The 12532-nt window shown below is 41.4% G+C and overlaps 1 long non-coding RNA gene across 3 annotated transcripts in view; it reads left to right on the forward strand.

The window, feature by feature from the left end:
* The window catches only part of LOC310714681, a 136181-nt gene that overhangs the window by 46389 nt on the left and 77260 nt on the right, over positions 1 to 12532 (forward strand). For 2 of the 3 annotated variants that reach the window (XR_014529965.1, XR_014529966.1), the window contains exon 2: positions 9217 to 9252. This is a non-coding gene — a long non-coding RNA (uncharacterized lncRNA). Of the gene's footprint in view, positions 1 to 9216; positions 9410 to 12532 lie in introns of those variants that run through there. The other variant, XR_014529967.1, reaches the window with a different exon arrangement.

The raw sequence follows: 12532 nt of genomic DNA on the forward strand, positions 1-12532 counted from the left end.
CCCTGCAAAAATACATTTGCTACACTGAGAAAGGCAAGGAGTGATGCCCAGTGGGTTGCCAGATGATGTGCCAATGACTACTGGCTAAAGCTGTGTGAGAACACTCAACTTGCTGCTGATGCTAGCAATACTCACAAAATGTACAAAGGCATGAAGAAAGCCTTTGGACCAACAGTCAGAAAAACTGCACCCCTGAAAACATGAAAGCTGGCTTCAATTCCTTTCTCATGACATGCCTCCATGGCCTACTCTTGTTGTGTTGGGAAGAAGGATCTCTGCCACAAGACATGCACAACTCCAGCATTGTGACCCTCTGCAAGAACAAAGGTAACTGCCATGATTGTAACAACTACTGTGGAATCTCCCTGCTGAGTACTTTGGGTAAAGCCTTTGCCCATGTATTTTTCAAGAGATTGCAGTTGCTCACTGACAGGATCTATCCTGAGTCACAATGCAGCTTTAGATCTCAGAGGTCAACAGTCTACATGATTTTCTTGCTGTGTCAGCTGCAGGAGAAATGCCAACAGCAGAGCTGTCCCTTATACATCGCCTTCATAGACCTGATCAAGTACTTTGACCTCATCAGCCATAAAGGACTCTTCACGTTGCTCAACAAGACAGGATGCCCACCTAAACTTCACAATATTATTGTGTCCTTCCAAAAGAACATGTGTGGCACCATCCAGTAGGTCAGCTCATCCTCTAAAACCTTCACTATAAAGGTGTGGAACAGGGCTGGGTTCTTTTCCCAGCTCTCTTTGTCATATTCTTTTCCCTGCTGCTCTCATATGCCTTCAGCTCAACTGAAGACGGTGTGTCCATCCATTCAAGGAGTGACGGGGGTCTGTTCAACCTGGCATGTCTCCATGTCAAAACAAAAGTGAGAGATGCAAATAGAACCTGCTCATTTTAGTAGATGTAAACTATTATTCTAGCAGAGAAGTGAAACTTATGAAAGCAGATGCTGCAACAGAGGTTGCACAAGTTTGCAGCAATTTGAATTAAATCTCCGGAGGAGGGTTTCTACACTCTGGTATATCAAGGCTCTGTTCCTTTCCCCCACTACTTTGTTGAGCATATGGTCTTTTTGCCTGGGGCTTATTGTCAGTACTGTCACCAGGGGAATGGAATTCTGCTGTATGGCTAGGTAACAAATACTGGATTACCTCCAGAAGTATTTAAAGAGTGGAGAAGTCTTTAGGGAGGCCAGATACAATAATGGTTACAATCCTTGTGAAACATTTTACTACCATACTTGGATGCCACAACTATTTTAACCATGGCTGGATTGAAACATCCAATATAACAAGACATGGTATAGTGTTTCCCTTTTCACATGACTCAGAGCAGCAATCAGTTGATGGGAACTCAAAATGTTGATGGAATACCCTTTGTATGGCTGCTATTCAGATTAGACTGTGCTCTGAGCTATGAAGAGCTTTGAAAATAGTTGTGTGGCCAAGCTCCCTCTATGCAGACATGCCCTCCGATAATTTCACTACAGCCAGGGACACTGCAAATCTGGGGACATAAATCTCTAAAACATACTTAGGCTGCCTGTCTCTTACTTAAGTAGCATTTTTCATTTTGGGGATTGTATCTAGTGTTAGCCATACACAGAGCAGATCCATTGAAATTCATGACTAACAAGTAAATTGATTTCATTGGAGCTGAGTAGAACTTCAGAGGCAGTATGGTTCTGAATACCAATTATTGGGAATCACTGGTAGGGAGATTTCTGTTGCAGTCAGGTCTTGCTTTGGGGCTTCCCATAGGCACCTAGTTGGCAACTGTGAGACTGTGATGCTGGACAAAATGGGCCATTGGCCTGACCCAGCAGGTCCTATTTATGTTCTTAATTTAGTTGGATACAACCCTTACATTCTTAATTTAGTTGGATACAAATTTATCTTTTCTCAATGAATATTGTTCCAGAAAAATATTGACATGCAGAAAGATATCTAAGTGCCCTGTGAAACCCCATTCAGTTCCCCAGATCACCTTGATGCTTGTGCTCTGCTTGAGATATGTTTTTGTAGAGGAAGGATGAACCGAGCCTTTTTCATCCATTCACTTTTAATGGTAAAGGTAATTTTCTCAGGTGGTCACCAAGTAGCTGCAATTACAGCTTCTTGTGCTGGAGAAATTTTTCTAAGACACTAATGGTAAAAGACATGGGAAGAGCAATAGAAACTCAGCATGCTTCTCAAACTGGCTACTAGGTACACAGTAGCAGACCTAGAAATATGAAGTCTATGCCAATTCCCCCCACCCCCTTTTGCAATATAAAACTGCTGACTGGGGTTATAGGAAAAATGTGAAAGCCTTTCAACCTGTGGACACTGAGATGACAACCATTTTCATCAGAAAAAAATGAAAAGAAAAGGATGAAGAAGCACTAGTATGCCACTTATGGGTTAGAAGCCATGCTGTGAAAGAAATTCCAGTAAGAAAATCATTATACAGCAATGCACGCAACATGCCGATTTGGAAATCCACAGTGGTGGAAGATTTTGTAATTATTTGAAGCTGGATTTGTGAAGAGAACCTGATTCCCTTCCTCTGTCTATCTTGGAAAGAAGGTAGGACCTATAAAAAGTAGTGTGTACACACAGAGGACAATCAAGTAATGAAAATTAATCACTCTTAGCCCGCAATATTAAACTCCCCTGACCACACATTAAAAAACCTTTTCTCCCTCTCCTGTTTATTTTTTAGCGGGGGAAGGGGCTGGAGGGGCTCTCGAGGCTACCAGCATGAGTTTGACCAAGCTGTGGGAGGCAGTGGAAGACAGGAGTGCCTGGCGTGCTCTGGTCCACAGGGTCACGAAGAGTCGGACACGACTAAATGACTAAACAACAACAAAAGTTCTCCTGTGTTCAGTGGGGCTTAATCCCTAGAAATTGTGCTAAGGATCACAGCTGAACTGTACAATCCTATACATGTTTACTGAGTTGTAAGGCTCATCTTATTCAACTGATCCTTATTCACAGATAAGTGTGCAGATGACTGCATTCAGATTCTGTCAACTTCGGGTCTTTAGGAAAGGCAAGAAGACCTCAAATTTGCTTCAAACTGTTTTGGTAAAATAGATCAAGAAACAATATATTCCATGAATAATTGTACCATATAAAACAAAAGAAACTTCTTACACTTGTCTATGTCAATATGTGTTCCACTGAAGAAATGGCACTTACTTCAGAGAAAATTTGCATAGGATTGTATATTGTCATGTAAGACTTGCACATGTTTAAGAACAGAACTTTATTTCATGATTTAGTCAACAATGTGCATAAGACAACTAATTTACAGCAGCAAATATTGCTTTAGACAAGTGTTCATTAGCTACCACTATAATGTGGACTATCTCTTCTTTAAATGTTAATTTGTTCATTTACCCTTTTATGTCTCCTGAGTGGTGTGGCATTTTTTAATGGTTGTCACCTGACTTGTCCCATATGCTTTGTTGTTGTTGTTTAGTCATTTAGTCGTGACCGACTCTTTGTGACCCCATGGACTAGAGCACGCCAGGCACTTCTGTCTTCCACTGCCTCCCGCAGTTTGGTCAGACTCATGTTTGTAGCTTTGAGAATGCTGTCCAACCATCTCGTCCTCTGTTGTCCCCTTCTCCTTGTGCCCTCCATCTTTCCCAACATCAGGGCCTTTTCCAGGGAGTCTTCTCTTCTCATGAGGTGGCCAAAGTATCGGAGCCTCAGCTTCAGGATCTGTCCTTCCAGTGAGCACTCAGGGCTGATTTCCTTAAGAATGGATACGTCCCATATGCTAGCACAGCCAATAAAATCCCACTGAACACCACTGGGTTTACTGATGAGTAAAAATGTCAGACTATGAAAATAAGATTTTGGAGCATGATTGATAGAAAAAGTTAACAGGAATTAATAGAGATTCAGATGTACAGTTAAAAAGTAAATATAGCTTCCAGAATGGTGCTGATTAATAACAAATATTGACTGAATGTTTACTTATTGTGAACTGTTTCCTAGACAGTGCCTGAGATATACAGAAATTCAAACATAGATTCCATAGATTGAGTTGCATTGCCCTGCCCACCTCAGAGATTTGTAGTTTAAGGATATAAATTACACAACCACATCATAGTTTTTATCCCTGAAGCAGGGATAACTGGATATCATTTTGTGTCATTCAACTATGCATTAACTGGTCTTTGGGCACATTTCTCCTTTCTGCATTAATACAGCAGATCCCTCGAAAGGGACATCAGAGATTTTAGTGCATGGAAATTATAATGGCATTTAATACAAAATGAAATCATCTCTCTATCACCTGATCTTCTACAACTCACCTAATTATCCTACTTGGCACTAAACTCTCTGATAATATCAAGTGTCATTCTTAGAAACCTTTAATAGAATAAAGAATTGATATCTCTCATTCTCCCACTTCCAAAAAACGCCCCATCCACATCTGGTGCCATTGTTAAGATTAGTTTTATAAAAACTATTTTCAAACACTTCTAACTTTTCTCAACTACAGAAGCATCACAGGAGCTAAATATATACATTTGCTAACTGTGATGGCTTCAGTTTCAAAAGCAATGAGCACCAAGAAACTCTGCTAATGTCAACAGGAGCTGAAGACCTTGATCGTTTGAAAAATACGACCAATATATAGCTTCTAATGCCTGCAGTTTTCAAATATGAGCAAGCGTATTATCTGTGACTGTCATTTCCCCAAAGCCTTAACCATTGTCTTGTTCTGAAGAGATTATTGGCACCATGTTCTAGGTCTGGTGCAGAGATTGCAACATGTGAAAGGTACAAAAGCATAAATGTTCTGGAGTATCTGTAGACACAGATTAAAACCTCAAAGTGGTATTCTACAGTAGTTACAGACACACACCTGTGAGAAATTTCTTTATATGCTTTCTTCAAAGTAAGGACATCATTCTTTACAGGCCTACACTTTGAAGGCAAAAGTTTGCTGATTTCATGAGGACTGAGCCTGGTGCTCCATCAGCAACTTGTAAAAGATGGATTGCACATTTTTAAAAGGACACCCCAAAATAAGACAGCATTTTTGTTCTAATGAGTACATTGGCACTTACGTTTCTCTATGGGAAATAAGAATTTGATGTAAAGCAAATTAAAGGTATGGAAGAAAGTGGTCTATAACTGAGACTTCTGTGCTGTGAGGTTTCTGGTCTCATTTTCTTCCTGCCATTTAGCAAAAAGAAAATCTGACAGTTTTAACACATTTTGAGATCCCAAACTAAAATCAAAAGTAGCACATGCTCCATTTAAGAATATCATTGTTTGAAAAATGATGCTGCAAGGGCATTCAATAAAGAAATCAATGGCTATATTGTGAAATTTAACCTGCCTATATAGGACTTGAAAAAATTGGTGCTTAGGATTTTGTGGACCTGTTAACTGAGACGTTAGAATCTGTCTATAGCTTTGAATAAGGTTGCTTGAATTGGGCTTGCAGAAGGTGCTGTTTCACAACAGAAAGAGGGCTGAAAGCAAACTGATGTGGTATGAAGTATAATTTCCCTGTATCTTTAAACCAACCAACAAACCAACCACCATTCTCTTCCTCAACCTACATATTTTTCTATAGAAATATGTGTATATCAGCCCCATCAGTTTAGGAAAAAGATCGTAGCTCGGTAATAGAACTGCTAATGTCCCAGGTTTAGTCCCCATCATCTCCAGGCAAGGTTGGGAGAAAACTCTTTCTGAAATCCTGGAGAGCCATTGTTAGTCATTGTAGACAATACTGGCCTAGATAGACTAGTAGTCTGATTAAGAGTGAGACAGCGACCTTTGTTCCTATGTTTTCCCATTGGCCAGAATGGAGCCAATTAAGGATACTAGGTCTATGGAACCTATTAAGAGGTTAATTTGCCCTGCCTTGATCACCATACATCTTGTCCTCCTGTTTTCTGATGAGCCTGTCCTATGGCAAATGAAAACTTGAGGCAAAATCCTCTCCTGGGGAAACAGAAAAATAGTGAGGTCTTTCTAAGTCCCATTTTATTGCTTTTTGGAACAAAAGAGCTTTGCTCATTTGCCTTCTTATGTGCCTGACATTTTGAGCTCGGTAGTTTGCCAGCCATTGGAACCAATGGAAAACACAGAAGAGTGAATATTTTCTGTGAATTAGGGATGGGAGATAAACTCATTCCATTCACAGTTCCGTTGCATTGCCTAAACCACTATTATGAACCAAAACCCAGTTGTCCTTATAAATTTGCACTTTTGTAAATTCTGTGGTGAAGTTCTCCAAACAATCAACCAAGCTTATATATTTATGCACACAAAAATGTGTATCTTAGTAAAAACTGTACAAAAACTGGGATTATGCTAAGGAAAATTGCTTGCAAAAATATGCATATTAGAAGAAATATGCATTAAAACAAGAACAACATTTTGCGTGGACTTTTGGGGAGGGAAGGGTGATCATGAACTAATGCAGAAATGAGGCAGATTGAACATAAGGTTGTAAAAACGGTAAACAGAGAATAGGGTTGCCGTACGGGCCAGTCACACTTCTCTGAAGTCCCTCAGCCCCACCAATTGATGTACAGTGGTACCTCAGGTTAAGTACTTAATTCGTTCCGGAGGTCTGTTCTTAACCTGAAACTGTTCTTAACCTGAAGCACCACTTTAGCTAATGGGGCCTCCTGCTGCTGCCACGCCACCGGAGCACAATTTCTGCTCTCATCCTGAAGCAAAGTTCTTAACCAGAAGCACTATTTATGGGTTAGTGGAGTCTGTAACCTGAAGCATATGTAACCTGAAGCATATGTAACCCGAGGTACCACTGTACAACATAGGTGACTGGCCCTGGTCTAGCAGGCTCTTGTTTACATTATTATGCTCCTAGCGGCCGTGATACTACACCAATTAGACACTACCATTTGGGTCACAGGGGCAATGAGAGCAGGGACGGGGGGTTTAAGGGGGGCTTTGATTGCCCCCTGCTACTCTGGCACCAACATTGTTCCCACAATACCAAAACTAGTGTCTCACTGGCAGAGCTCACTGCCACTTTTGCACTAAGTTTAGCTACAGTCATACCTCATGTAACATCTGCTTCATGTTACATTCTTTCAGGTTATGCCGGGAGTACTGGAAATTGTTACTTCCGGGTTTCGCCACTCACACATGCGCAGAAGCGCAAAATGACATCACACGCATGCACAGAAGCGGCGAATCGCAACCCGCGCGTGCACAGATGCACCGCTGCGGGTTGCGCTCTTTTCATGTTGCGAACGGGCCTCCGGAACGGATCCCGTTCACAACCAGGGGTACCGCTGTATTCTTAAAATGATTATGAGGAGCAGCTGGAACCTCAGAGGAGCTGGCTGGCACAGCAATTTGCTTTGCAGCGCACACCAGCCAGAAGCTTTGCTCACATGTTCCAGCTTCCCTACCTGCCACCCAACTAGCCAGCCATCGAGGGAGAGAGGGAATAGTTTGGCCACTGTAAATTACAACAACCACAAAGGTAAAAAAAGAAGAAGTCAATAATAGTGGGAAACAAGAAAAGAGTACAATAGTCTGTCATCTCATCCCCCTCAAGCCTAGAAGCACCCCTGATAAAAAGAAACTGAAATTGACCAATTCAGTCATCCCTACTGTGGATTTTCTCCTTACAGTCTATCAGTAAGGCCTCTTTTCTTTGGCATAGCCAATTTAATTTAGGTCTGCGCAAACACAATAGATTGTGCCCAGCATAACACTAGTCAAAACTCATTAACTTCAACTGAATTTGTAACAAAAGCTACATGGAAAATAATGTTTATGGAGTAGCAATAATTCTTAGCAGCTACTTAGGTTAGCCACTGTATAACAACTTCTTTATGCAAGTAATTGTGATAGACATTAAGGATATCTGATTTTAGATTTGCTGGTGGTTATTTACGGGGCATTCAATTTTTAAAAATCAAGAAAATTGTGAGAAACCATCAAAACAATATATAGTGTTTTTATATTGAAATACAAGTACCAAATTGAAAACAACAATGATTCTCAACTGCAGTTGCATTTCCAACAAAACATCTCAGGGTGTGATTTACAATTAGCAACATCTTGAAAATGAGCCTTCCTTTTACATTTAAAACTGCAACCACTCAATCCATCAAGTCTTAAAATCTTGCTCTTGATTAATTGCATTCTCTTATGCCATTTCTCTCAAGAAGGCTTCATAAAATCAAGGCCACATTATTCAAAGCATTCTTCAAATGAGATGCATCCCCAGCTAGCCAATTCAATCACTACAGAGCTCGCAAACAGTAGGTGGTTTGTGTTTTTGCAAATTTGGGATTCATTACAGAGGCATTAGGATATAATTTACTATGACTTGGGCATGCTTTTCTACCTTCGCATCAGGATTCAGATGCCTCACTCTGTGGACTAGCTGAGGGGATCTGGGGGTGTTGTTGAACTAAGCACATCACATTAGGGAGAAAGAAGCTGTTTCACAGCAAATCACTCAAATTGATTAATAAGCTGCATTGATTGGCTCCTAAGCAGAGATGTCCAGTTGCTCTCCAGTGAGAAGATTAGGGTTTCTCAAAACAAAGTACAGTGTGGAGAGAAGCCTCTACAGGCCTCAGTCAGTGTTGCTGGTAGAAACTGATTTTCCTACAATGAGAAACAGCATTTCAAATACTGAGGTACCATCTGCATGTCATCAATGCAAAAACTGGAAACAGGAGCTATGAGCTGAACCATATCTGAACATTATATTGAACAGGTGACGTATTATTCTTTAAGATATATAAATAGATGCTGGCATTAGGAATGCAACAATTTGAAAGGAAAATCCAATTTTAATAATAAAATGTTGACCTAGGTAAGCATGGTAAGTATCAGAACTGAAGCCTTTTTATGAAAATTGACAGAATTCTGCAGCACATAAGAGCATCTGTGCTTAAATATATTACAGAATATAAATGGGTTTTTAGAATGCTACTCTCTTTGTAGAAAACAGAACAGCTTTAGAATATAGCTAGGTAGGACTTTTTCCTCCTGGAAATGTTCATAATGTTGCTTCAACTGCCCTAAGTGAATTACTGAGATATGCTGTGGGCACAAATATCACTTTCAAATGAAAAGCTCAAATGCTTGATATTTGGAGACAGAAAGGACACATTTAGTGCCTATTAAACCAAGATAAATGACTGGTTCAAAGAACATTCGTTGTCATTCTCCATTTTCCTTGCAGGTCTTATCCGAATTCAAGGAGGACTGGAAATTCAAGGTGAAGCTTAAAAGTTCTCTTTTCTGTGTGAAGAAATGGTTTGAGGTTTGATGTCTAATGGTACTGAATATTTTAGAGAATTATTTTGGATGCAGGACTGTTCTCAGCACTCTTGATCTCTTGTATGTGATCAATCCAAATATATTCCTTGAAGTTCTCTATGTTTCCTCGTATCAGCTCGGCCTACAAGACTTTTGGTCTACAAGTTGAACACAGCCTAGTTACCATCCATAATATTCATGGGACTCAATAAAGCTACTAGTTTTTACTTCCTATTTGGGACTGCAAAAAATAGGAGGGTTGCCAAATATCTAGCAGGCCATGATAGATTAAGCTTCAGGGTTATGCAATTCTGTCTTTTTCAGTTTTCAGACTATGCCACCTCAGGGCCAGAGGCACTATGTAAACATCATAGGCCCCAATTCTAGGGGGCAGAGTCCATTTGCTCTCCCAATACTTTTCTTCTGGGGGCACAGCCCCCTCAATATTTTTTATCCCACCACCTGCCTACCTGCCTCCCTCGCTTCCTACAAACATGCAGACAGGTGAGCCAGTGGATGTGGTGCTCTCCCGTAGCAGGGAAAAGTAACCTCCTCAGAGGACTTCACCCCTGAAACTGCAATGGTGGCCCAAAGGCTGAAGAGTGTGCCTGTCCAGCCAACCAAGGGAAGGAGGGAAGAAGGCAGAATGAGTGCCCCAACCATGCTGTCGATGCTCGCCGTGCCTGTCTGGGTGCATGACAGGCTAACCACCCCACCCCACCCCCCGACTGGAAAGGAGAATGGCACTGGCTCCCCTCAATGTTTTGCTCAAGTTGGTGCCACTGGTAAACATACTTTTCCAGACTCTGCTTATTGTTAAGTGTTTGCTGGTGGGACATCCCAGGAGCAAAAAACTGAAGTTCAGGCAAGAGGAACATAAGATATGAAACTGTCAGACCCATGGTCCAATGAGGTCATTATTGTCTACATTGTTTGACAGTGAATCCAGGTTTCAGATAAGAGTCTTTTGCATCCCTGCCTAGATATGCCAGGGGTTGAACTTGGCACCTTCTGCATGTTCTACCACTGTTAAGCCTTTCCCAGCTTTTCTGATGTATTATCAGAGTTCAAGGACACATTCCAGAAATAGTCAAGGAGATTGCCAAGCAGGTGAGGGGTGTTGCATGGGCAAAGGGTGCATAGCTGAGGAATGGGGTGTGGTATGGGTAATAATAATGATGCTATATTTGTTGCCTGCCCTTAACTAGGTGGTTCCAGAGTGGGTCATCCTCAGCATACAATGAGAGATGAGGATTAAACAGAGGCTTGGAGGATTGTATTTGGTTCCTGAGGTCCCCTACCCCTGCACTAGTTCAAGTAGCAGATAATAATAATAATAATAATAATAATAATAATAATAATTCATTTCTTATACCCTAACCAATCTGGGTGACTTCCAACTAGATACAGAGGGTCTGGGTGAGAGACACATCAGATATTAAAAGTTTCCTGAAACAGGCCTGCTTTTAGATGTTGCTTAATTCTTTGACATCTGACAGAAAGGCATTCCACAGAGTGGGTGCAACTACCAAGAAGGCCCTCTGTCTGGTTCTCTGTAGCTTCACTTTTTACAATGAGGGAACCACTAGAGGGCCCTTGGAACAGGACCTCAGTATCCAGGCTGAACAGTGGGGGAAGAGACACACTTTCAGATATACAGGTCCGAAGCCATGTAGAGCTAAAAAGGTTGACACGAACACTTTGAATTGTGCTTGGAAATGTACTGGGAGCCAATGTACAGTGGTGCCTCGCAAGACGAAAATAATCCGTTCCACGAGTCTCTTCGTCTAGCGGTTTTTTCGTCTTGCGAAGCAACCCTATTAGTGGCTTAGTGGATTAGTGCTATTAGCGGTTTAGCGGATTAGCGGCTATTAAAGGCTTAGCGGTTTAGCGGCTAAAAGGCTATTAGTGGCTTAGAAAAAGGGGAAAGCGGGGGGGAAATCGGAACACTCGTAAGACGTTTTCGTCTTGCGAAGCAAGCCCATAGGGAAATTCGTCTTGCGAAGCAGCTCAAAAACGGAAAACCCTTTCGTCTAGCGGGGTTTCCGTCTTGCAAGGCATTCGTCTTGCGGGGCACCACTGTAGTTCTTTTAGGACTCATGCTATATATTCCCAGCAGCTGCTCCCAGTCACCAGTCTGGCAGCTGCATTCTGGATTAATTGTAGTTTCTGAGTCACCTTCAAAGATATCCCCATGTAGAGTGCATTTCTCTGGTCCAATCAGGAGATAACCAGAGCATGTACCACCCTGGCAAGAAAGTGGGCAGGAAGGTAGAGTCTCAGCCAGCAAACAAGAATGGTTCCATTGTCTGAAACAAGCAGTTCCTTTTCTTGAGAAGCTTGTCTTCTGATTCAAGGACCTCCCTAGATTTCCCAGAAGCAGGAACAGCAAAGGGTCAAGATGCTGTTTTTCTGATATTTATTTGCCTCAGTATCACAGCTTTGAACATTTGAGAGGAAGGAAAATGTTGTGTTCCGTATTGGCCATTCCTAATGGCTGCCATTCAGTCTTGCCTGTAGGATAAGGGTTTGCTTCCACATCTCCTAACATGATTATCGCTTTGTACTGCTTTACAGTGACATCTAGAACAGCCTCTAGCATTGCTTTCTAGTACTCTGTTAACTTTTATTCACCAGCATTTAATCTTTTGGAAAGAAAGAAGGAAAAAAATATTGCCTCTTTTCTCAAAAGATGTATGCACATCTAAATTACAAAGTAAAACTTTTACTCTTCACTTTTTCCTGGTCTCTTTTTGTTTGAAAAACGTATCCAGAGGGATAATACACAGGGCTCCTTCTGCATTTTAGCCATTGCCTGATGATTCCTTGAGTTCCAACTGAAAAGCAATGGCACAAAATGCAATCCACATCTGACTGCATTTTTGCATCAGCCTCGCTGCAAATAGGAGATTCTGTGTGCAATTGAATGTGTACAGCACACAGAGGAAGCAAAGGCAGATTTAAGGGGGGGGTGCTTGGTTCAGTCATCATGGGGGGAAAGTTACAAGTGAGGTGCCACAAGTTTCTGTCCTGAGCCTGTTTTTATGTTTATAAATGACTTGGATGAAGGACTTGAGTGTTTGCTATCAAATTTTCAGATGACACCAAACTGGAAGGGGTAGCTAATGCGGCAGAAAACACAATTGGGATTCAAACTGACCTTAACAGAATGGAGAATTTCAAATGAATTTCAAAATAGGGACAAAGGTAAGGTTCTACACTTAGGCAGGATGAACCAG

Source organism: Podarcis liolepis, assembly GCF_965112155.1.
Source record: "Podarcis liolepis genome assembly, chromosome: 9".
Taxonomy (NCBI): domain Eukaryota; kingdom Metazoa; phylum Chordata; class Lepidosauria; order Squamata; family Lacertidae; genus Podarcis; species Podarcis liolepis.